The sequence below is a fragment of the Pongo abelii genome, chromosome 7 (assembly GCF_028885655.2).
Source record: "Pongo abelii isolate AG06213 chromosome 7, NHGRI_mPonAbe1-v2.0_pri, whole genome shotgun sequence".
Classification (NCBI taxonomy): domain Eukaryota; kingdom Metazoa; phylum Chordata; class Mammalia; order Primates; family Hominidae; genus Pongo; species Pongo abelii.
Window position 1 is genome coordinate 78860924 of NC_071992.2, and position 27297 is coordinate 78888220.

The following is a 27297-nucleotide window of genomic DNA, read 5'->3' on the forward strand; positions in this document are numbered from 1 at the left end:
GTAGTGTATACAAACCTGTTAACTTCTAAAGTTTTTTTTTTTTAAATAGGCTATTCCAGTATTTTACCAACGATTACACTAGGAAGCATTGTTGAAGAATGATATATTATACAGTAATTTTAAAAATGGATTCATTTTTGTTTGAGGAGCTCTATTAAATGGATCGTATGTAAATTCAACTTGGCTTTGTGAATACTTCTGAATACTTGTTATCAGATAGTTGGTCTTCTGTTTTATTCTAGTTGGTGACATCATCTTTCCTTGCTTTGTTTGTTTTTGAGAGGAGTAGAATTAAGTTTTCTTTTTCAGGTAGCCCACAGATGTTTTGGGTTGCTGTGGGAAACGTCATCAAACATACAATGAAGGAGAGGGGATGCCATTCAAGCTTGTCCAATCTGCCTTATTTTGTTGTTGTTGTTCTATTTTGTTTTAGGCTTTTAAAAGCAGCCTGATGCCATGGTTTTTAGTTTCCGTCTCTAGTGATAAGGAGAAAAGAGAGATGAAGAAGGTGCTTAACTGGCCCAACCAGAAACAGAAACTAAGAACCCATGACTGTATTCTCTTCCCTGGACACCCCTGCTTGGAGCAAGAGCTGCACGTGGGTAGTAACTATAGTTCATGTACTCGCTAGATCTCCAGCAGAATAGAAAACATTTGGGTTTGCCACGAAGGGGGCACAATCTACCAACCTATGGGTTTTGTCACTATTTTAAGAGGATTACTTTATTCCCCTCTTGCAAGTATGCTTTTTGCAAATTTCTGATCCTGGGAAAATAAATGTATCTAAAACTGAAAATGTGCCAAATTCCTATTACTGGTAAATATTTTGAGGTATCTGAATAAAATAAATCTTGTTTTATTAGATTATTTTAACAATCTGACTTTTATTGTAAGAATGTTAGTAATGTGTGTAAGCCAACATTGACTCATCTAATTTTTAAATAATCAATTGTTGATTAAAATAGGCAATTTTTTAATATTTAGAAAGAGAAAAGAATGAGAAGGCATACAGGTTCAGTTTTTGACATAATTCCACCATGAACTTTGCTGTGTGTCTGCGGCAAGTCATTGGTGTTCATTATACCTCTGCATTCCTACGAAAAATAGGAATTTTCATATGCTATCTACTTTGTAGGAGGGTTGGAATAATCACAAGAGAGAATAGAAAAAAATGTTACGAATGGAAGGAATCTTAATGATCATCCTAAGATCATTTATTTTGCCAGTAAGATAACTGAAGCCAAGAGGCATTAAGTAAATAACTGTTTCCTTTTCTCTCCATATATACAGCTTGCTCTTAATGTTTCTCCTACAATTGTCACCGAGAAGTGTGGGAATCCTCGGTTCTTAGTCTTACTTGGAGTAAGAATTCTGACAAGTAACTGATTTAGGCAAAAAAGAGAATTTGTGGAAAGAAAATAGAGCATAGGGTTTATGTAGAGAGGCAGTACACTCTGAAAAGATAAAGCCTGGCAGACTGCTGAAGGGAGTGAGCCAGCTGTACCGTGAGAATTCTGCGTTGGGTTTTTATGGTGTTGGACTTTCTTGAAGTTCATGCCTCTGTCTCAAGCCTCTGCCTTTTTTCTTTGTCTAGTTTTCCCAATTCTGCCTTAAGTCTCCTCTTCTCCTTACCAGCATGCATCTAGCTACATTCTGACAGGTTAACTGCAAAGTGAATGATTACTGGGCATCCTAGTGGGAATTCCTTCCGGCATAGGTATTTTCCCTCCTCTCTGCTCATAGCCAGCATGCATGTTTTGGGTGGTCCCTGGGGTATGATATTTTCCAGACCTCCCTTTTCTCAGGGGCTCGCCTCTCCTGCTCATGTCTGGCTGTCTGCGTACTCTAACAGAATACTTAAGTCATATACATTAATTATGTATCTTTTAATCTCCCTGACTAACCTGTATGATCCTTGAATACAAAGACAGTATCATATTTGCCTTTGCCTTTTCATACCCATTGTTTTCCTAATTAACTCTTAATTGGCATTCCTTGAAGAATTTTTTTAATCTTCAGATCCCTGCTATACCTTTTCACTATATTCTATACTGTCCTTGATAGTACTTATCACAATTTTAATATAAATGTATATTATTTCTGTGTATACATTTATATAGTTTCCGTGTATATATATGTGTGTGTATATGTATATATTTGATTTTTAAAATGTTTTTCTCTACAATTTAACTTATGTTACAGTTTCCTCATCTGTTAAATGTGGCTAACAATAGTATCTAACTTATAGAATTATTGTGCAGAATACTTCATTTATTAACAGTGAATGGAACATATAAGAGGAATTCAACAAATGTGTTATTATTATTATTTAATTTCCATGTAATGTGCCTGTCCCAAGCAGTAATGATAGAGACTAAAATATCTCTTTATATCAGGCTGTGCAAAAAGTAATTTTAGATTCAATAGGTTGTAAAGTTTTCTCTGTGCTACCCCATAGGAGTGTTATCCACGGGATGTCTCTTCATTTGTTCAATTCTAGGGGCAAATATATACTATTCAGGTTTTAGTAACCTTCAAGGGATACCAAAAAAACATTCACAGAGGATGAAAGCTATTCAGTGAGAAGGTAAATCATGTGCTCCTTTATAACTTTTTAAAAAAATGTCATCACAGTCTGGTGGCATCCTGCTGAATACATGCCTCTAGAAGGCGTTCCATCATTCCTCTCTCAAATATATTTTGATTCCTGCCAGGCCCAGCAAACACATCGAGAATAAGACAGATGAAGAGACTTTCCTTTGAGAAGAAGGAAAGACTTCAATGTAACTTTGATTTAAGTTAAGCCAGAAAGTCGAACAGGACTCAAGCTACTGCAGGACATCTAAATATATCTGAGAAACCAACATACCCTATCTGCTAGTAATACCAAGGTAGTAAAGATTTTAAAAGCTTTGATAATCTCAAAACAGAAAGCATGCAGTTCTCAGCACAACTTGCAAAAGGTAAGCATTTTCAAGGTAAAAGAATCAGTATTATTTTGGTTCATGAGTAATATTTATGAAATGAGTAGCCTGATTCAAAATAAGCACTTAATAGATTGGGAACATCACCAGAGCTCATAAAGGTGGCAGGTTAAATACATTGCAAATTCCAAAGCCAACTAAAATTATAGAGTATTTTGTTTTATGAATATGTCTAAATTTGAGAATTGAAACTGCATTTCCCACTGTTCTTTTTTAAATGAGAAAATAAAAGAATTTTTTTCAGTGTTCATCACAAAGTTAAAGTGTTTATAAATACATACAGTTGGCAGATACGTGTGAATTTATGGAAGATAGCTTTGAACTATTAAGGTGAGATTTAACATTAAAGGCTAAATATAGGAAGAAAAAAAGATGTTGTAATGCTGCAAAAGAATTTTGTGACTTTTTCTGGAAAGTAATTTCTGAGTTTCAATTTACTCCCTGGATCATTTTACAATGGCTGTAAACCTGCTGTATAAAGATGATACTTGACAACTGCGATCAATTCAGTGAGTATTGGTGAATCAAATATTTCCACTTTTAAGACATGGCATCTGCTGAAGCTGAAGGCACTCACAGAATAATATCTTTTAACTAGGGACTTCATTTTTTCTGGAGTGTTCAAAAATATATATTTATTTCTTTCTTACAGAGGATCAATGGATTTATTCCTGAATAAATTGTTTTCTTCTGATGTTTGATTATTTTTGTACTTTAGTAGTGTAATATGTACTGATTTTAATGAAGATATTGTGGCATAAATAAATATTAAAATGGCAAGGATTTTTATCTATCTCTACAGATATTGACAGTGATAGGAGGCAGCCAAACACCTAGGCAGATAGGGACAGGTACCTGTGAAACCCCACCTTCAAGCCAAAAACAGCCTGAAGGCTGAAAGACTGGACTGCTGTTCCCAGTGAAACCTGTGACCCAGAGTAAGAACTTCTGTTCCTGTTTCCCCTCCTTTTCCTGACTGATTCTTTCTGAATAACACCTTTTAACCAATCAATTGTTGCCTTTTCCAATACTGCCTATGGCCTGCCCCTCCCTGATTCTGAGCCCATAAAAGCCCCAGACTCAACCATATTAGAGGGACTTTTCTGCCTTTGGGTAGGGGGACCACCCCCATGTCCCTGCTCTGCTGAAAGCTATTTTATCACTCAATAAAACTCCCTGCCTTATTCATTCTTCAATTGTCAGCACGTCCTCATTCTTCTTGGGTGTGGGACAAGAACTCAGGAATCGGTGTGCAAGCCAGACTTGGCCCTGATAGGACGAGTAGGTGGGACATTTCCTGCAGCAGGCAGCATTGCCAAGGGAGGGCCAGGTGGGGCGTCACTGGCTGGGGGTCCCCGGTTTGCAAAGTGACCAAGAAGAAAATCTCGTGTCAATATCTACACAGAGAACAAATAATATCTGGGGGGATATTTTCAGTGGAAAACATTAGAATTTTCTGAGCTCAGCCATTCAACTGAGTAATTGTAAACATTTTTTTATGTAACCAGCATGTACTGTATTAGGTATTGTAGGAAACCAAAACCAAAAGATATATATATATATATATTTTGTCCTCAAGGGCCTTCAAATCTAGTTGTGGAGATTTATGTACACAAATAGTTTTAGTATGGAAGAATATGTAATATGTTGTAATGAAAGCACAATAAAAATGTGCATTTAGACAAAGATGAGTTTACTTCAGGAAGAGACAAGATTAGGCTAAACAATGAAAATAGTTACCTCCAAGATCTACCTTGAAAACTGGGTACAATGTAGTCATACAGCTGCCTGGAGGAAGGCTCCCTGGTAGAATGAGTTTAGGGAGCAATGGTGCAGAACTGAAAAAGCATAGGCACATTAAAGAACTGCAGACAATTGAAGTTAATGAAGAGCCTGTTTCTTTGGCACTGAACACTGCTCTGTTCTTAGAGTAGATGCTTATCAGACTAAATCGAAGTGAGTTGAAATTCATCATCCATGAGCCAAGAAATAGTTATCAATATAAGATTTATACTGAGACAAGCACAGTTGTATAAATAAAAGGTGTTTAGCTCTTCCAGAAATCAACCATTCCAGCTTCCTGCCCGTGGGCCAGAAAGTACCTAAGGTTCGCTCTGTTTAAATGACATATGGAGGAAGAGCTTTCCACGACTTTCTTGTGGAGAAAAACATTAACATATTTTGCTGGAACAAAAGTGGTGGAAAGTCTTTCCACATATGCCATTCAAATATTCTTGTAATTCAGCATGGAACAATTAAAGACACAATCTATAGAATTAATTTTGTCATAATTTTAAATATTTTACTAGCGTTTGCTGAGAAAACCATAAAGTGTTGTATTCTTTCGTGGGACATCTACATGCCAATACTAAAATGCTTTGATCAAATAAGAATTTATAAACGTAAAGTAGCAGATTCTGTGAGCCTTGTAATTTGTTTCTTAAAATGTTAGCTCATACTAGGATAAGGTCTTCAGTATGGAGTCATGGATAGGAAGATTTTAGGCCAAAGGATTGGGGATCTTAGTTCTAGGCTTGGCTTTGCCACCCTCTGGCTATGTACTTTTGGACAAGGCCCTGACAACTCTGTCCCTCAGTTACTATAAAATGGCAGTGTCTCAAGGCCTCTCCAACTCTTGAAATTATATGTTTTGTAACAACAAAATGAACAGTAAATTTATTTTCAGTTTAAAACTCCTCCAGATTGTCAAGATTAAAACAAAGGAGCAGAGTCATAAATCAGAATGAAGGCTCAAAAGTGAAAGGAATGTGTCAAAACAATATTGTTCTCCTAAACCCTTTTCTAAAGGTGTAAATTGCAATCTGACACAACTGCCATTCTGAGGTGCCATACTGAGTTGTTCTGTTTAACAATGAGTTTAATCAGACAAATAGTTCCAGAGGACAGGAAAACAGATGGGCCATCAACTTTTAAATGTGGAAGCCCAGTAGAATCATCTGTTAGCCTTAGGCCAGGCAACTGTGACCCAACGGCAACAGAAAATAACAGGGAGAAATATTTAGGAAGTTGTTTATTAGGATAATGTCATGAAGGTTTTCCATAAACTGAAATAGATGTTACTGTTACTTATTGTACCCTCTTATGTTCAATACTTGGAGGCCTGTAAATTAAACTGACTAAAGGCAGACTGGCAAGAGAAGAGATGGATTTTTATTCACACAGGGGCATACAAGAGTTCACAGAAAAAAAAATGTGGCTCAAAGAGGTGATTAGAAATTGGGGTTTATATACCATTTTAATAGGGAAAGGATTGGGAGTGAAGGACATTTATCAAAAACAAATGACTTTTAGAAAATATGAATGAGCCCTTAGGGGAGTAGATGGGAGATATGATCGTTTCTTGACAATGTCTGTTTAGATGTGGTGTGGAAACCTCTCCTCTTTGGTGAAGATAGTTGAATCGCTCTCAGGGAGAGCGCTTAGGATGATTGAGTTCTTTTGGGACACTGCTTATAAGCAGAAAAGAGATTTCAGGAACTCAAATGTCTTCTATTAAAAAATATTTTTTATGCCGCAATAGCATATTCTGGGCCTCTTCATCATCCTCAAATATTTAGTATTACCTAATTTATAGTAAAAATCAACCATTTGGACATTTAGATAAATGTTTGGTGGAATTCAGTCAAATTAAAATTTCCATTTACTGAGCTTAACATGAACTTAGATGAAGAAAACTGTCTTTTAATATTCATGGATGTGTGGTGATATAGGGACTCATCAGTTGGTCCCTATTGTTCCATTTCTGAAGCACAGGACTTGTAGCTCATTGCTTTTTTCTGTTTGAGTCATTTGATGGCATGGAATAAAATAGTGTAACAGCTGAAAACTTGACACTTAAAATGTTTGCCCACCATAGAAGTTGACTTATTTAAAATGTATGATTTCTAATTTCAAAAGTAATCTTTAGTTCCTATTTTAAACTTATTTTTTGTACCTAAAATTAATGCTTCATTCTATTGTAGCCTAAATTATGTAAATTGAAAAAAACTTACAATTATTATATACGTGAACACATTAATTTGAACCACGTAAAATTGCCATTTGTTAGATAAAAAGCAGAGAAATATTGCCAATTACATACATAATTTTTTGTAATTGGAACACACAAGCACACAAATTACTGACAATAACTTGGACAGAAGCTTTGTATTTTACTTTTATTTTGGTTCTATTTATTTTCCCCACAGCTGAGCCTAGTGCTATTGACAGTTTAGTATGTGTTTGATGAATACTTGGTGACGAATTGTTGTCAGATTGATTAAATAGACTGTGGGACAGACTTTTAAGTGGCTCAGCCAAATATGGAGAAATAAGAAGCATTTAGCTGTCATAGACAAAGAACAAATAGACAAAGAAGAGCCTGGGTATATATATGCATTTGGTGGACATGTGAATGGAGAAGTAGAATTGGGATTCTGGGCTGTCTAAAATCAAGAAAGAAAACCAAGTGCAAATTTTCTACCCAAAGATGCCCTGCAAGAAAATGGTGAAATATTTATTGTCTTCAAGATCAACATTGTTCTAGTGCACACCTCTAATTAGTTCTTTCTGAGCTAGAAAAGCTAATTAAAAAATACCTACACACTGCATGGAAATGATACTGCTGTGTGCTCTGTGATGAATGGGCTCACACCTAGGATTGTCATCACATCCAAACCCCCAAGGAGGAAAGATTCAAGACTCTACACGCTAGATGCAATCCCAAAATGGTAAAAATGGGTAAATTAATATGCACACATATGTGTGACTTGAGATGAAGATATCACTTTCAGGTAGCAGGAAGAATTTACCAGCAGTGTCTTCTGTTAGGCAGGAGCAATCAGGGATGAATAAGTAGCCTTTTAAATTTAGACATTTATTTAGGTGTTCTTTTTTTTTTTTCTTTTTGTCAAGTGGGGCTGCCAGGCTCAGTCTAATATAAAATCGAGTCTTTTCAATTGAATAAAGCATGGAAAGAGAGAGTGTTCCAGACTCATTGTGGCCAGGGAAGATGGAGTTTCTGATAGCCTAGGGAAGAAAAAAAAAATTTCCCTTTTCTCCTCTGGCCCTTGTTAAAAGCTAAATCTGAAATTTTTAAGGGAATAAATTGCTCTGTCATTTGCTAGTATTTTATTTTTGCTTCTTGCTGAACATTGATCCCATCATACATTTGGAGAAAACTCTTTACAGTAGAATCAATGGGTATCTGTGTGCCCTGCTGGAACAACTAGAAGGCAGAACTGAGTTTACCATAGAAGACAGGAGATGAGACATGTGGATGAACTATAGCCTTACTAGGCTATAGAGTTAGATGGACTTGGGGTTGAACCTTGTTTTTTTGTATTTTCTAGTTGTGTGACTTTCAGCAATTTACGTAACTTCGCTGAGACTCAGTTTTTTCATCTGTTAAATGGGAATAATCTCTAACGATAATCTCATTTTAATGAATAAGGGACATAAAGTTTAAAAAAGCACTCAACATAGTGTGTGATATATATTAAGTGCCCCAAAAATGGCAATTTGAAAATAAAAAAAAGCCTTTTTGATGGTTGCTTGTTCCCAATCTTCAGAGAACCCAACAGCCCACAACTATCAGATGATAATCTCATTGTAATGAATAAGGGAGGTAAAGTTTAAAAAAGCACTCAACATAGTGTGTGATATATATTAAGTACCCAAAAAACAGCAATTTTAAAATAAAAAAAAAGCCTTTTTGATGGTTGCTTGTTCCAAATCTTCAGAGAAACCAACAGGCCACAACTATCAGAGACTGAGATAAACACATTTCATGCAAAGAAGACCTTAAGGAAGGTTAAGTGAAAAGAATACTCTTGGGTGAGAGAAGTATCAAGAGGAAACTAAGCCCAGATGAATACCCAATATTTACTCTTCCCTTTTTGTCCACTGCAGAGCGTATCCACAAGATCTGGAACTGATTCACACATTCAATTTGACAAGCAGTGTTGCCTTTCTTTTTAATTCAGCCTTATCCCTGAACTTATTCCTCCTAGGATCTCTCTAGTCTTACAACGCTCACCAAAATGGAACCATTGCTACTCTAAGATGAAGTACATGTCTTCCCCTCTACAAAGTTACAGAAGCTGCCACATATTTGCCCAAATTTATGGCCTTTTCTCCTTTCAGTATTAGTCTTGGGTCAGCACCGGATTGACTAAATATAACTCTACATTTATTAGTTCTAAGACATTATTGTCATGAACACCATCCAGTCAGCAGAACTCTTTGTATTTCTAACTTGATTGAAGGCCACTTTCAGATAATGTGACTTCAGCACTTTAACCTGAAAAGAAGTCAAAGAAGTCTGAGTGGTTTGAAGGGTCTATGTAGGGGATAACTTCCAGGCTGCAGGATTCCAGAGGTCCAAGACAGAGACTACTATGAGCGGGAAAGACCATGATGCTTCAAGCTCCAGCTTTTTTATTAATCACTTGTTTGACACTCTGCCAAAGAATGTTCATCCCTGGGGAGAGATTTCAGGTCTTAGGGTCATGACCTGAGATAATGCTGAAGTTTGGGGATACAGCATTGCTAATTACATTCCCTCTCCTTTTCTCCTGTTCTTGGTATTTCTAAGCTGTTGAAGTTGATACATCAAAGAACAGATGACAGCAGCAGGTGTGGCTTCAGGTGCTGGACGGCCCATGGACATTCTTTTCTAGGAGTTGGGGGTCACTGGGATCTTTCACTAGTGCTTCCTGAAAGTGAAAGATTCAAAGAGCCTTCTTCATCATTATTTATGTAGCGCTTCCTTCATCATCTATGTTTCTTTTAATTTCTATGATGATGGCCTAGTTTTAAAACCAACAAATGTGACAACCTGAGTCCTTACATGCAGAGCTGAAGTCAGGTATTTACAGAGGGTTATGGAGGTGCAGACAAGAATATAGAATCTCTCTGAAAACTGCATGAAGATATTCTGAGTACTTTTCACTTCTTCCCATAAAACTTGATCAAAAACATGGAGAAAATAAAACTTTTGTGGTTCAATTCCAAGTATTTCTTTAAAAGAGCCTCTGAAGATGGTCTACAAGCCAGATCTATTAACTCACTTTCAAGCTAATGCTCCCAAAGTGTGATGTGATCTCACTGTGGTTAAAAAAAAAAATCTGTTTAAAGGTATAGAAAAGAAGAATAACTATTGAATAGGATATTTAGAATGAAAAACTGGACACAAACTGTGCTGTCCACTTTGAAATCATATAAAAAGCAGTAATGTGGATAGCACTGTATAGCAAAAAGCTGACTGATATGCCTTCTCATTGAAGATAATGAAAATCCAACTGTGAGGGCTTGTCAGGACCTCTTTGAAAATTCTGCATTGCCTCTGCACACACTCAAGCACACTCATGTCTCATGGCCTTATCTGACACTGTCTTAGTCTTTTAGGAAATGCTGGAGACTCACTATTTATATGACATGACCACCTATCCGTAGCACCAGCGTATAGCTCAGCAAGGTATAACTGTGACTTTTTCTTATTGTTGCTGTTGAAACTATAGAGGATTAAAGATTTCCCAAAGTCAATCTAGGTAATCCCTTCTATAGGATTATCTCACTGTATGGCTTTCGGGGTATATTTGTTTCAGAAAAGATAAAACAGATTTCAAATTCCTAAATCTGGAGGTGACATTTGTTTGTTGTGCAGATAACATTGATAACTTGTGTGTGCGTGTGTGTGTGTGTGTGTGTGCTTTCTACATGTTCACAGATTATCCCATGAGAAATCTCTAAATGAAAATTTTAAAGAAACGAGTTTTTTACAAACTATAATTACTTTAATTACAGGATAATTATATAAATAATGTATTTAAATGTAGGTTTCAGTTTTCTTTGTTTTCTAAATATTATCATCTTTCAGTGTTTTCAGATGTGTAAACAGGAAACATTTAAGTTTAGATGAAGAGCAGGTGAACTGCCTATGATACAAGTAGAGACAATCAAAAGATGATTAGGCTATTGAAAACTGCCTAACTAGGTGCTAATTTTTAAGTGAGCAGGTGTACTTAGTCATTATAACTTTAAAATGAAAATATATTTGAATTAAGCCAACACTCCCCCCAACATTAAAATATCATTAGAGGTCTGACTGGTACTAATTCCAGCAAAGGCAAAAAAGGTGGAAATTCAATGGTGAGACAGGAAGCCACTCCAAAATGAAGCAGCATTAAAGAGGAAACTGTAGGCTTCTAAAGAAATGCTGAACCAGTTTCATAACACTTTATTAACTTTCTTAAAATATGGCCCAAACATCATTAATGTGTTAAGATTAATATTTTAGCTATTGTTGAAAGATGATAAACTTTGCACAGAAATTGCACAAAGTAAGAAAGATCTTATAACTACTGTGGGTGAAAATCAACTGGTGTGTTTTTTTCTTTCTTGATTCTGTTGTTTTTCTTGTTGCTGCTGAAATGCATCAATGCACTGTTAGCTGCTCACGTGGAACACACAAAGACCTGATTCTGAGTCAAAGGGAGATGGTAAACTTGTGACTAAAGCATGAACATTAAATTTCAAAGTGGTGTGACATACATAATACTCATTTAATTTACGTATGGCTGCACCTGAAATTGAAAGTCTAGTTTTTATCAAAAATTAATGCAACCAAATAAAATAAACATATATGGCATTTCGTATAATGCTATTTTAGATCCATTAAACACTAAGAAAGAATGTAAACTGTTTTTAAGTATGCAGGTGATGTTGAAAACATTTAGCAGTTTAATAAATTTGTCTTCAGTGCACAAAATTATACTTCAGTGATCTGAAGGAGTTTAAGAACTTATGAAAAGAGAAAATACACTGTCACAAATTCAAATATATACTAAGAATCTGGATGAACTTGTATAGACTACATATATTTCAGTAGGTATATGGTATGATACAATCAACTTCCAGCTATGTCGAGTTAGCCTTCAAATGTTGCTAATGCTCTCATGCTTTGACTTCCTCATCCCATCTGCTATGAATAACCCATTATGGATTTTCAATTTATTTATTTTCTTTCAGCCTCAAAATACTGGTAGGCTTTGCTCTGGCGTGCACTAAAATGGGCTTGCTCTACTGAATGCTTCAATAATTGCTCCAGATTTTTATTCTAAAATGATATAGCCAGTTTTGTGGAACTTCTTGGTGTCCTATCCTACTTTTTTGTCTGTCACAAAAGAAGTAAAGCGGAATTGCATTTGATTCCATCTGCTTTGTGTAGGCACACTGCATATGCAGAAAGGTGTCATTGGCAAATATTTCAAGCTTAGGGAATCGTGTCCATCAGAAGTCACAGATAGTTTTTCTATAGTTGAAAAAGTAAGTTTGCTGAAAAACTAATGCTGGCACTATAAACTACCATTTTGGATAAACTCAGAATAAAGAGAGAACTCAGGCATAAAAAAAGATTAAGGTAATGCACTAGTTTATATAAGGCTAAAAATTCTTGTTCTGGTCTAATTTCAATGTCACGAATATGACAAAAGGAAATAATCACAGAAGAATTTGGGGTGAGGAGAGGTCAATACTTGTGTCAGTGATTCTCCAAGGGGAATGAACTGATCCCTTTATGTTTATTCGAATACGACAACATGCTATACGCTGTGTGTACATTTAGAAACATCTGAGTGATGTATATGAATTGCCATAACAACATTTTCTGACCTCAGTCATTACTTGTATGGATATAACACATCCAAGACTAATCTGTAACATAGAAGCCCAATGAATATGTGTTGTTTGAAAGAATGAACAAATGGGCAGCAAACTCAAATATTCCTCTATGTACAGGAATTCTTAGCTTCCCACCACAACTACCATTTAACTTCTCTTCATCTCTCCCACTTTTTTCTCCTAAAGTATTAATGTCTAAAGTTTATTCTCTTTCTCTTTATCTCCTTCTTCTTCTCAGACTGGTTTAATGTAGAGTCTATGGGATTCTTAATTCCACAATGGAATTTCCAGGATATTCATCAATTTCGGTTTTTCTTTACGATATTTATGAATCTCACTTTAGCCCCTTATGTACTCAAACTCATCCTGATAGTGTCTTTAACCATACAAAGGGAAGTCGATAGAAAGGGGAACCTTTTAACTCATGTTTATTTCTTAACACTTACATATTGAACATTTATGGAATAAGGAAGTAAACCAGGCATTTGTATTGTTCCTAACTGAAAATCAGTATAACTTAAGCTTGGAGGGGCTAAATGCTCTGGCAAGACCATGCATTCATTAAGTGCTAAATTTGGACCTAAAATGACACCTAGAATCTGGTTCTTTCTACTGTATTGTGCAATCTTCTCATTGTGTTTTCTTTGGAATAGAAGACTCCAAGACAATTACTGAGTATATTAAATGCAATAAAATAAGGAAAAACCAGACCAAAACATTGAGAAGACCTGGAAGTAGGTAAGAGACAAAGGTATGCTTCATCTAGTACTGTTCTTGGAACTAGGAATACATTTGTCTTTCTTGAAGCACGAATGAAATTTTAAAAACTTCTCATTGTGAGCATAATAAAATCACTGAATTTTCTCCTTTTATAGCTGAACTTCCTTGTTTATTTTACATTTTATTTTACTTGTGACCTTAATATAAGGTATCTCCAATTTTTTCATAAAAAGAGGTGTGCAGTATAAGTGAATGAATGTATTTGGGTGAACCTGGTGTCAATTGTTACCCTGTCCACTGTAGGTTGACTCCACGTAGGCCCCCTGTGAACCGGTATTCCAAACTAGGTAGGTCCTTTTCAAGTTCATACGTAGCATTTAATAACAATTAACAGTTTCATATTTTTCACTAGTGATTTGGGGTTCCTCCAGGAGGGTATTACATTGTACCCAGAAAAGTCATTCTCTCTCCCCCTTTCCTCCTTCTCACAGGTTCAAAATCATTTCCATTTTGTTAGGAGACAAACACCTGTTCACACAGGCACAGGAGCCTTGTCTTCTGCCTCAGAGTAGATTTCTTAAAACTTCTCCCAAAAAAGACTGGGGATAGGGGTGAGACCTCTCACAGAAGGATTCCCCTAACCACTATAAAAGAAGAGCATTGTTATTGCTAAACAAATAAACACACCAACGTAGATATTTTAGGAGAACTCTTGGGGGACTATTATCTATTAAGGAAATGATACTATTTCTCATGGCTTATTTTGCAGTGACCACTTCTGAGACATAATGAAAACTTTTGTTTATATTCTTTCTTCAAATAATGAATGTGTAGCATTCTTATTTACCAAGCAGAAAGTAGGTCCTTTCCTGGAATGCCTTTCTAGCCACACTAAAAATGGAGAAAGTAGCTATTTGAGTTGATCGCATGATAACTGCAACTCTTTGTTTTCCCATTTGGAAACAAATTGGGAAAGAACTTTACAGAGTAGTTTATAAGGTAAAGAAATTGTGTACCTGGGCCCTCCTAGGCTCCAGGGATCCTTCAGCAGCCAGTAGCTTTGGCAGGCCTCATGCTATCAAAGCTAAGCATCAGTCACCAAGAGACACCAACATTGACCAACACGGAGTTTATAAGATGTTCCATATGTTCCATGTGCACTCTTATATTTTTCCTGTTTGGGTCCACAATGCCATAATGTGAGCATAATAAGCATCAACATGAAACGTGACACAAACTGAAAAATCAGCAATACCTAAAGGCAGCATTTTCAAGAAACTGCTTGCTCCCCATCACTCTGCACAGAATTCTAAGTTGGCAAGTTGAGAATCAGTTCAGTTCTATTACATGGAGGAGTTACTTTGTAATCCCAGTGAGGAGAAAAGAGAGTTCTTTTCTTACCAATGAAGCCCTGCCACAGCACAGCTGACTTTATTTGAATTTCATTTTCCATGTTGCAAGTTGCACAACTATCAAGTTTGGGTTGCTTTGCATTATGACTGCATTCATCCCCAGGGGAAGAAAATGGGCATTTGGTACTTTTTTGTTGTAAGAAAAAAAAAAAAGCTCTAGCGAGTTCACCTTAGTTGGTTTCTCAAATACAACAGCAACTGACTACACTTTGAGGTGTAGGCATTATCCTTTCAAGTATACAACCAGCACCTAAACATGTTTTTAATAGCCAAGCTTCTCAAAAAGGTTTTCTACTCACTTTCTCCCCATCTCACTCCCAATCATGACTCCACATGGTCCCAGGCACCAGTTTTGAACCACACATCATTTGCTAAGATAAACAATGAAGTCCATGCATCCAGTAATAAAGCACACACCTTACTTGATGTCTTTGTACCTTTTCACATGAATGAAATTTTCTCTTTGTGCACCTTCTCATTTCATGCCTTCTTCTATACCATCAGACTTTTTTGGCTTTATTTTTCTTACTCTCTGGCCATTCCATTTGATTCTTCTTTGCCATTTTTTTTTCTCCTCTACCTGAGTTCTGAAACTCACTAGTCTTGTGACAATTGAGCACTTGAAACATGGCTAGTTTGAATTAATATGTGTTGTAAGTGTAAACTATACACCAGATTTTTAACACTTAGTATGAAAAATAATGTAAGCTATCTTAATAATATGCAGTTGATTCTCATTACTCAGAGTATAAAAGTTCTATAAAGTATTGGAAACACTGAATTAGCAAGTACTGAACTATTGTTCTCAAGGGAAATAGAGGGCTATATTCCTGCAAGCCTCTGGTCATCAATGGATCAATAAATAACTTTGTGTCATGTGGGTTTCTGTTTAAATGCAAATTATTGATTCCTTAATATTGAACTCACAGCCCACTGTACTGTAACTCATGCTTAAATGAAGCTTATCTTACACACATTTTCTTTGGAAGATACATCATAGCGTCTGACTTTTAGGAACCATAGTCAGAACTTCAAGTACTACGCTTGGGGGACATTTAAAACCATAAAATTATCAAGAAAAAGCACAAAAATGCAAAAAATATGACACTGAACAGACCATAAAAAGGATATTTGTTTACCATAGGGGAACTGAAACAGGAAGGCAGAACACCTTTTTGTTTGATGTCAGCTGGGAATACACATATCAAGTGGCTTCAATTTTTGCTGTTCTGTGCATGTCTGAGAATGACCACAAAACACTATAAGCATTGATTTGGGGGTTACAAACACATGTTAGCTAGTAGGTGAATTCACAAATATGGAATCTATAAGCAAGAAAGATTGGCTGTAATTTACTTTGATTACATGTTGAAATGATAATATATTGGAGATATAGAGTTAAATATCTCATTACAAAGTTGTATATTGATTGCAAATGAAAATGATAGTATTTTGGGTGTGCTAGGATAAGCAAAATACATTTCAAAATAAATTTCTTCTTTTTCTGTTGACTTTATTTAATGTAGCCACTGGAAAATTCATGAATATATTTGTGGTTCACATTGGCTCTTATTGTATTTCTGTTGGATAGTGCTGTAAGACATCAAGAAGTTTTACAGGACTGGGTGTTGACAACAGACAGCCTGGCTCATTCTCATGGCTTTAGATAACATGTATAGATTAAACACTCCCAAACTTTAGGGTGATTCTTCAATATCCCAAGTCCACAGGATATTCTCTTGGCTCTAGCTTTGGTGTATATCCAGAATGTCATTAACTACTCCCACTTCCTCTACCTCCCACTGCTGTAAGCCGCCATCACCATTGGTCCCAACTATCTGAATGCCTCCTACATCCTCTCACACCCCAAAACACAGCAGTCTAAATGATCTTTTAAAATTTAAGTCAGATCATAATCACACCTCTGCTCAAAAATCTCGATTCTATTGGTTCTGTCTCTCTGGAGAACCCTGCCTATACAGGAGGTGATTAGGTCATGAGGCCTCTGCCCTCATGCATAGAATTAGTGTCCTAATAAAGAGATCATAGAGAGCTATCTAGCTTCTTCCACCATGTGAGGCTGCACTAGAAGGCACCATCTATGAACCAGGAAGCAGGCCCTTACCAGACACCAAATGTGCCAATGACATGATCTTGGATTTCCCAGCCTCCAGAACTATGAGAAATAAATTTCTGTTGTTTATAAATTTAAACAATAATAATAAATCTTCATCAGCTTCCTATCTCCCTTAGAGTAAAAGCCACTGTTTTTACTGTAGCTGACAAGACTCACTCACTCCCTTTTGGATGGATCTCCATCCACCCTTTGCACTGACCATTCCACTATATTCACTCTAGCTTCATTGCTTTCCTTGAATTCGTCCAGAACCCCCCCAATGCAGGACCTTTGCACATGCTGTTCCTGGCCCAGAATAGTCTTTCCTCAGCTTGCCCCATGGCTGTTCTTTTCCACTATTTTATTCAGATCTTGGCTCAAATGGCAACTGATCAGAGAGGCTTTTGCTGATGATCTCTAACAAAGGACCACTGCATCACTTTATGTTTCCTTAATTTGGTTCATTTTCTTCTCTTCAGTACTTATCACTACCTGAGATTTGTATATTTTCTCTCATCTCCCCACTAAAATGTAAACTCTTCAAGATCAGGGACTCAGACTTATTTGTTCACAGCTATATCCCTGGTGTTAGAATAATACCTAGCACATTGCAAGTAACCCACAAAATATTTTTGAATAAAAACTAATTCTGTCTGCAATTCAGGTTTCTACGTATCAAAAGCTGACCAACTTCAATAACTCACACACATTTCTCATAGTAATTTTTAGGTAATCAATATTTTCAACTGAAAATAGCATCAGTTAAAGTTGGATAGATCTCAGCTGAAAGAATAAGTTTGGCAATTATTTTCTCTGTGGCCTTGGACAAGCTATTTACTCCTCGAAATCTTAGTTTTTCCTTTTTAAAGTAGGGCCGGGAATACTTGTCTTTCAGTCTTATTTTGAGGATATCAACAAATATCTCATATATAAATTCCCTGCATGATGACTACCACATATTAGGTACTTGGTCGCCAATGTTATTCATCAATCTTTTATTAAAAGCCACTTTATGACAAGTGTCATACTAGACTCTGGAGATACACACTCCATGAGATGTAAAATTAAAAAAGAAAAAAAGGTAGGTTAGTAAGGGGAGGAGATAGAAGTGAGAGGGTGCTGACATAATTACATATGAGCTCAAAATGTTAATGTACTATGAGGACATATTGTCCTCATAATACAATAATGTCACAATGCAGGGAGAGTCCAGTGATAATGGGGGTTACGGTGGGCTCAACACACATTTCATTAAGGGAATAATCCTTGAATGAACCCTAAAGGATGCATTGCATTTAGCAGGCAGAAAATAGTGAAGAGAGTGCGGGGCAGATAAATCAGTAAGCAAAGTCCCCTAGGAGTAAATAGGAAGTGACATCTAGGAAACGACAAGCAGTTTGGCATGGCTGAGCATAATATCCAAGGGATTTTGTGGGACAGTAAAGTCCAGATTTAGATGAAGGGCTTTCAATGCTATATAAAGTAGTTTGAAATTTCTTCTCTTAAGCAGGTATAGAGGGCAAATCGCAGCCCCCAAAGTGGTTTGTCCATGTCCTAACTCCAAGGACATGTGATTATTTGAAAAAAGGATCATTGCAGATGTAATTAAATCAAGGATATTTATATGAAGAGATCATTCTGGATTATCCAGGTGGGCCCTAAATCCAATGACAAGGGTCCTTATAAAAGACAGACATAAGAGATTTGACAGGCAGAAGAGGAGAAGGCTATGTGGGCACGGAAACAGAGACTGGAGTGACGCAACGAACATCTGCAGCCACCAACCACTGGAGGAGGCCAACAGGTCTTCCTCTAAAGACTGCAGGGACCTTTGTCCTGATGTCACCTTGGCTTTAGCCTGCTGACCTCCAGAATACTGAGGGAATACATTTCTGTTATTTTAAGCCACCAAGTTTGTGGTAATTTGTCGCACTGTCTCAGGAAACACATACAGCAGAAATCGCAGACTCTTTTATGTCAACTGGATCTGGAAGCAGGGAAATTCTAAGGAGATCTCTGAAGATATATGAGAAATGGATCCAAGAGTAACAGGTCTGGAAGAGCATTTATTTAATGACTCCAGACTATAAATTATGGGATATTAAACAAAGTAACATTTGCTAAGGACCTGAGGGTGGCAGGGGTAGGGGTTGGCAGACACTTGAGATGCCTGAGGTATAGAAGCTATTGGATGTATTAAATCACTTAGGAAAATAAAGAAAAAAATGTTAAAAAATGATTACCTACATCTAGCTAACCTGCCTCACTGGAAGTTTATGCCATTCACTGGGAGAGGGGCTCAGGAGGAATCAGCATTCTGCCCCTGAATTGCCCCTGGACATCCAGGTGGAGATAGTGAAAGACAATTGGAGATAAAGGTTTTACACTCAGTAAAGATCTAGCATGTTTTGTAGATGTTGTTGGTGTTGTTTGGGACTTACCAGATGGCGATGCTTGTCTTTGACTTACCAGAGTATAGGTGGTAGCTGAAGCTTAGGGATAAAATACAATTGTTCTGAGAAAATGTATAATACAAGATAGAGAGTAAAGACAAAACTCTAGAGAGCATTAAGACTTGAGCAGACATAGGACTGTCTAATGAAGATGGAAAAGAAGTAAGCAAGGGAGACTGAGAGTCATGGAGAAATAATTGAGATGGATGTCAAGAGAAGAGGGGTTGGTTGGTGGTGTTGAGTACTGCACAGAAATTAAGAACATATGAAGAGTTGCTTGGATTTAGCCATTAGGTGTACATTAGAGTGATACTGGAGGTATTTTCTAGAGCAGTTTTTATGGTGTGGTAGGCAATGGGGCCAGGTTGCATGGAGGTAATTTGTGGAAGGAAATATGAAGATCTACAGAATATTCTTTAAGGAGCATAACCATGAAGATAAATAGGACATTAATTAGACAAAATGCATGGCAGTGGAGGGATGCTATATATATATATGAATGTAGAAGGGGAGATATTTGAGAATGTTTGTAGACAGCAGAGAAGGACCCAGGAGGATCCAGTAAAGAGAGAAGATAAATATAGAGGGGAGAAGTGAAATAAATCATATGATAGATCTGGAGAGATATGAGAAGAAAACGGATTTAAAAGCCCAGAGAGGAGTTATCAACTAGAGGGACACAGTTTTCTATGGAAATGAAGAAGAAATAAGACTGGGTACAGATTATATCTATGTCGGTAAGGAGAGGAAAAGAAAGGCACTTCTCCCCTTAGAGCCCACTTTTCTCTTTCTAAAGTATGAACAAATGCTTATGTTGGAATGGGAGCAGTGATTGGGAGCAGTAACAATACCCTTGAGAAAAGGGATAAAGATTTAGAATTGTCACGAAGGAAGCCAAGCAAAGACTAAGTCAATTTCTCTTCGCCTTTGTTGAAGTTTTCTCATCTATAAACCATCTCTCTGTCAATTCATCTTAATTCAAGATCTGACTCAAGAACTGCTTCTCTCTTATTGCCTTCTCTTATAGAACTAGATTCTCTGCTTCCAAACTATGCATGTCTACACATTAGACTGTATATCATATTTCACTTTACAAGTTTTATTTCTTTCATATTTGTTAATTTGTTCCAAAGATTAGAATCTTGTCTTATAGCCATTTTTATTCCTCTAGTAGCTCACAAATAGTGCTGAAGCAATGATTTAGTTAATGTGTCAGGGCCCTATGTAGAGTGTCCACATGTCTGTTTGCTAGGGATAGTTCTGGTTTATGTGTCTAGTATTAATGTAATTATTAATAGCACTTTTTCACTTTCAAAAGTGTCCCAGCCTGGATAAGAATTTATAACATTAATCTTCCCCAGCCTTCACTGTCCTAGCTTCTACCTCCTCTCTTGTAGGTAAATACCCAAGGGAACTTGTTATTTACAACACCTGAGGAAATTTACCTACAAGAGAGGAGGTAGATGCTAGGACAGTAGAGGCTGGGGGAGAGTAGTGTTACCAAGAGAAAGGCCTGGTAGTCGAAGGGGACAAGGTCAAGGTGGCATTAAGCTGCTTCTGAAGCCTACAGGATTATAAGATCCAAGTTATGCTCTTAGCCATCAATTCCAGAGTAGTTAGAGAGTCTGTGGATAACTTTACAATAAGCTACAATAACAGGACTACAGGTTCTTTCACACAGTGGAAGAACCCAACCAGTGGAAGAAAAATCAAAGCAGAAAAGTAAACCTAATAACAAAATACATACTCTTGTTTTGCATCCTGTCTCCTCACTCTCTGCACTCCTTACTCCAGCTTAGTTAAGTCCACTTCCTCAAGCTCTCTTAATGGAATTTTATTTCTTTTCCTGAGAAGAGAGAGGAAAATTTCTGATTTTGTGACTTAGGTCAGTACCGAGACAATAACTAACATTATCCCTTAGAACACAAGGCTGAGGAGATGAACTATAATCTATTGACCCAAACACTAATGTGTGTATATGTGTATGTACATTCTACTACTTAATATAATAAAAACCTTGAGTTTAGTAACATAATCTGCAGTAGGATACGAAAGAGGAATCAAGATTCAGAGATATTGAGTCAACATACAAAGACATCCAGCTTCTTAGTAATGGAATAAGATTTGAGCCAAGATTCATAGACTCTCAAGCCCGTCCCTTTCAAATACAAAGGCCTTACTTAGGAAACTCAGCTGTATTCCATTAAGGATCTGTAATATCAAAATGAATTGCCACCATATTTCCCTTGAACTTGTCTATATTGATAAATGTTGCCACTGCCATTTGCAGACACTCTATGCTATAATACAATAGAATGAAGAAGTAATTTCAAAGCAGTTGAGATAACTGTGGTATGAACAAAGACTGCACCAATCCTTGTAGAGCAGTGGTTTCTGTTTGTTTGTTTTGTTTTGCTTTGCTTGATTATGGACACTATGAATTATGGACACTATGAAGAGTGTGACATGTTTCTGGCAAAGCCTCTCTCTCCCTTTTCACACATGGATCTCCTTAGACTCCAAGGCACAGTATAATTAACAACATCAAGTCACTCACTATAAACATGAAAAAAACTCACTTGGAATAAATGAAGTTGTTCAACATCTTTTAAATATAAAAGTAAAAGGGATAAATCTTTGACATACATTAGGCATGTTTATGTATTATTGACAAAATTTATTTGAGAGTGACATGAATTCACCAATGAACATTATTTTTTCATGGAGCATTTTTTAGCTTAAGGTATACAGAAAGAGTCCATTTTCCCCCTCATGCTAATGTTGAAAGCTGTGGCAGTGACACCACAATAATGCCCATCATTGTGACGTATAATACAGATGTTATTGCACATAATAGAAAACATTCTTTGAGTGTGATGCATTTTTGTTGCCTACATGCTGACACCAAGCAGATATAAATGTGCTTTAATGTGTTTCCTTTGAAAGGGCTAGTGTAGACGCATCCTCCAGTATAGGCTTTGTATAAGGTTTGGTGAGCAGCTCGCTTTTGGTAGCTGCTTTCTATATTCACTTTAGTACTCCTAATAGCTCTAATTATAAACTGCACAGTTTTCTATTCCTTGCTGTTCTTTGTCATTGCACTGCTCATAGACATTTAAACAGTAGAAGCTGTTTATAGTACATTAAACACTTTAAGCTGTTGTTCTTAAGTTTTATACTTTCTGTAATTTCCAAGTTGTCTCTCTCTGCTGTCGTGTGAAACCATGCAACGCAATTCAATAGAAAACATCAGATATGTACATTTTTGTGGATAATCAGCAGAGCTAACAGTTATATATGAATCAGAGAATTTGTGCTATTTTACACTGTTTGTAATGGCATTGGTACAGAATGTTTAGAATTTTTTTAAAAAACAATTCTCTATAATGCTTTGTAAAGTAGTAATGTTGCTTTTTAAATAAAATCAGTAACCAAAAGGAGTATTAACTTATATTATGATATGATAAGGCATAGAAAATGTAACTGTTGGAAAGCTAAGTATTTCCCTATAGTATCACAGTAGGAGGAGATGGGGTAATTACTCCAATAAATGACCCATTAGGATACTATCGCAATGTGAAGAAAGAGAGTTACCGGCGTTAAAACTGCCATGGAATGTGCAGGAGACCATAGTGGTGTCAGAAGGAGCCCCGTCTTTGTTTTCTCTTGGATTGGTCTCCCTGTGACTGTCAGTTCTTGATGCCCTACTGGAAGGGCCCTGTGTCACCCACTGTGTGATAAGACTATGATAATTTAACATTTTCTCCCAAAAGCATTATAGAATCTTCCTGTGAAAAATGGAAGTGAGAGGTTATGGATTTAGTCTTTGCTGTTCAAACCAGTGAAAAATCACCCCCCATCATATTAATTTATAAGTAAAAGCCCACTTACACCATCACACTGAGCATGCTTAGGACACATGGTTTTGTATTAGAGACAAAAATGACTTACCAAGAACCAGATTTAAAATAGGAAGAATGTTGCAGAGGGAAGGTAGGCTTTAGATTAACACTGGATTTCCTAACAGTGATTGATTCAAGAGCTTGAAGTGATGTCTTCTACCCTAGGAGGAAGCTGTCTGACTTTCTAGGGGTGTCTAAGTTGCAGCTGTGCAGGTGATCTGCAGTAAGGAGGGCACTCTTAAGATCTACTCCAGCAATTGTTTGAAAAATCATGAAAATGGAGTCTATCTTCTTCCCATCCTCCATCTGTGCGATATTACTCCCTCTTGCCTCTTTTTTTTCACATTTTTTTCTCATTATTATGAGATTAAAATGATCACAGCCAGGTATGGTAGCACAAACATGTGTGATCCCAGCTACTCGGGAGGCTGAAGTGGGAGGATGGCTTGAGCCCAGGAGTTTGAGGCCAGCCTGAACAACATCTTGAGACCTGTGTCTTGAAAAAAAGAACCCATAAAATCAATAAATAAATAGAAAGTCTTATTATGAAAAAGTATATGCACATGTACAAAAAAATAGCAATTCTCAGTTCACAAATTGGACCTTGTGAACTCTGAGATTTCTGATCCTATATTTATAGTTGGTGACAAATCGTACACTCCTTGTGAGCATTGCTTTCCTTGATTTTAATTCATGTTAATATGTACTTAACAACACAATTTGCTGACATCATGTGTATGCTGATTGCATCTGTGGGATGATGACCCAAAGCTAAAAAAATTATATTAAAAATCACCATAAGATATAATTTTCAAGAATTTTTTTTCCTCAGGAAGTCAGACTATATTTCTGCATCTGTCATTTACATTTCTGTATAAAATCTTATAAATTTCTCTCAGTATCTCTATTTTTAGAATGGGAAAATTATATCTAACCCACAGCAATAATATGAAGTCTAATGAGTATCTTTTTAAAGAATGAATGCAATTTGTAAACTATAAAATACTATATAAATATCTGAAATACTATAAAAAATACTATTATAATTCTCCAAATTAGTAAAATTCCCCATTGTGCTAAAAAGCTAGTATCAGACATAACCTTAGCAAAATAAGTTGAAAAGAAACAGTGAGAAGAAACACACAAGACTGGTTATAAGGATTAAACAAAAATTGGGGGTGAAAATTTACCCTCTTGACTTCTAGCATACCATACTATTTACTTATTTTTTATGTTTTATTGTTTACCTTCTCCTTTCGCCTACTAGCATGTAATCTCTATTACAGAAGACATCTTTGTCTATTTTACTTACTGATACATTACAAGAGCCTGAAAGAATGCCCAGTACATATGAAGTGTTCAGTAAATATCTGCTGAATAACAAGTGGGTGGTACCCGGAACTGTATTCTCCATGTTTTAAAAGGGTAGAATGTTGTCCATAGAAAAGGCATACCAGAAGAAATGTATAAGAAAATCCCAGGAGAACAGAAAATAAGACAACTCTGTGGGGCATTTTCTTCCAGGGGAAGGGTCCAAATTTAGAGAGATACTAGTAGAGAGTTGAGACCTGTGGCCTGAAAGTCGGGCAGGACGGAATCTTGGCCATATTAGTCTCCAAATTCCAATAATGGACTTCATCCAAGGAGCACTTATTGAACATAGTGCCAAGTCCACACTTGAGGATTCCAGGAAAATAATGACTAATAAGCTGTGATGCTAGTCCTTTAGAGGTTCACAGCTAATCCTCATTATCCCCATCCAAGAGTTAGTACCCTCCATGTTTGACACATATTATAAATCTCTCACCTGATTATTGCAAAGACCTCCTAATTACCATCCCAGTTTCCACTGTGCCATGCCCCCCACAGTCTATTTTCAAAATAATAGCAGAAAAGTCAGTGATTTTCATTCTCTTGCTCAAAACCCTTTCATAGATGCACCAGACCTGTTCAAACCTCATGGTTTTTGTATTTGTCTTTTCTTCCGATTGAAATGATCTTCCCTGAAATAGTCACATAGCTCCTTCCCTCCTTTTATTCAGTTTTTGGCTCAACTCTCACTTTATCAGAGAAATCTCTGACCACTTTAAATAAAATAGCCTATCCCACCACACTCTCTGTCTTTATATCCTTATCGGTTTTAATCACTATCATGACTGACACATAGTAGCTGCCAATAAATATTTGTTGAATAAATGAAGGTGCTGCTAAAAAAATAAATGCCAAAATTGAAAATTATTCAGATTGATTTAAGGAAGAATGTGGTCTAGAAAGAGTCCAGTTGTTTAACAGAATGCTAGGAGTGAGAAAGTACAAAGGTAAGGACTATTCGATAAATGGTGTTGAGAGAACTACAAAGTAATTTGGAAAAACAATATTGAAACTCACACTTCACAGTGGGTCATTTGCCATTCTTGGCATCAAGTAATGGAAACCACTCTGTGGTTTAATGGAAGGATATTGGTGATCATAATCAATAGGAAGCAATGATAGCAATAAGTGAATGGGAAGGGGTCAGGGCCTTCTGAGAAACTCTGCCATGCAGTAGGAGGCAGAGAAACACAAGCTCACTGAGCACAACACCCAATCACTTCAACCATTTATTCCTGACCTTGAATATTCCATAGTAATAAGTAAGGCATGATCTTTTCACAAGGAGAGAAAATTACAAATGAATTTACTTTAAAATGAGACCTGTGACTATCTCTGGGTAATAAGAATTATGGAGAAATTTTATTTTCTTTAGATTTCTTATATCTAATGTTTAAGCTTTCTATTATAAACATCACTTATATAATGAAATATAACTTATAAAAGAAAATTTTCCTATGAAGCAAATTCCTAAGTTTATTATTAGAATTGATGTTACTTCTTCTTAAAATATTTTGTAGAATTCAGCAGTGAAACCATCAGGCCCTGAGCCTTTCTTTGATGGGAGACTTCTTATTAGGACTTCACTCTTGTTACTCATTGGTTTTCTTAGTTTATTTACCTTATTAGTTTACTTTATTTTCTTACTTTATTTTTAGCACGTTGTGAAAGATGTGGCTCATTATTTCACTATTTTCTCTTTGAGCACTCCTAGAAGAAAATATATCCTTACTTTAGTAGCCCACAAAAAGTTGTAATTTGAGCATTTTGTTCAATTTTTTTTTCTCAAAGACACCGGCCTTAAGTATGAGCTACCAAGAGCCTTGGGCTTTAATATCATAGTGAAACACTGGAAACAGCATAAATATAAAAAATAGAGGGCTGGTTAAGCCAATAATATGCCCATAGCATACATACATGTAAACATGTTTGTACGTACAAAGAAAGAGATCCAGTGCCCATACAACAAGCCATTAGGAGCATCTTCCCATGTATAGTGTGGGCTGTCACAACAGCAGGGCATTTCTTTATTAGTTGAATATTTTACAATGAACATGCACTTTAATTACAAATTTTATAAATGAAAATAAAATCGGATAACACACACAAAAATATAAAGAAATGCAAAGATATTCACAGTACTTTAAATTCAAACGTTTCAAAACAGATTATACTGTAAAACATCATTCACAGATATCAAGCAAAGCCTATATGAAAGTAGCTCAAATTAGGGACAATAGTTATCTCTGACTGGCATGATTCTAAAGGAATTTTATTATTTTTTTCTTTCTTTCTATGTGTTTAATAAACATACTTCAATGACTGCATATTTAAAACAACGTTTCTCTAAATGAATAAAATTATAAAAAATATAAATTTTTGTCATTCTAAAAATATAAAAATTAAAATGCATAAAGTTAGGAAAGTTTTATTACATAAAGAGCTCATTAAATATAAAAAGCATTCAAAGATCTCAACAGATAAACAGTCAAATACCACAAACACAATCCCTTTTGAGGACAAATAAATAGGGATAACATACGGAAATAAACATTTATCTTTAATGAACAAAATGCAAATTAAAATGAGGTGACTTTTATAGATTTAAGCAGCTAAAAATATAAATGATCATACCCAGTACTTTTGACAGAACAGTAA

At 36.2% G+C, this 27297-nt stretch overlaps 1 long non-coding RNA gene across 1 annotated transcript; it reads right to left on the reverse strand.

Annotated features, from left to right (window-relative positions):
* On the reverse strand, positions 1–27023 carry LOC134761940 (uncharacterized). The gene is made up of 2 exons (XR_010141166.1): positions 22961–27023; positions 1–21212 (listed from the first exon to the last, which is right to left on the reverse strand). It is a non-coding gene; the product is annotated as an uncharacterized LOC134761940 (long non-coding RNA).
* Positions 27024–27297: the final 274 nt, after the last annotated feature.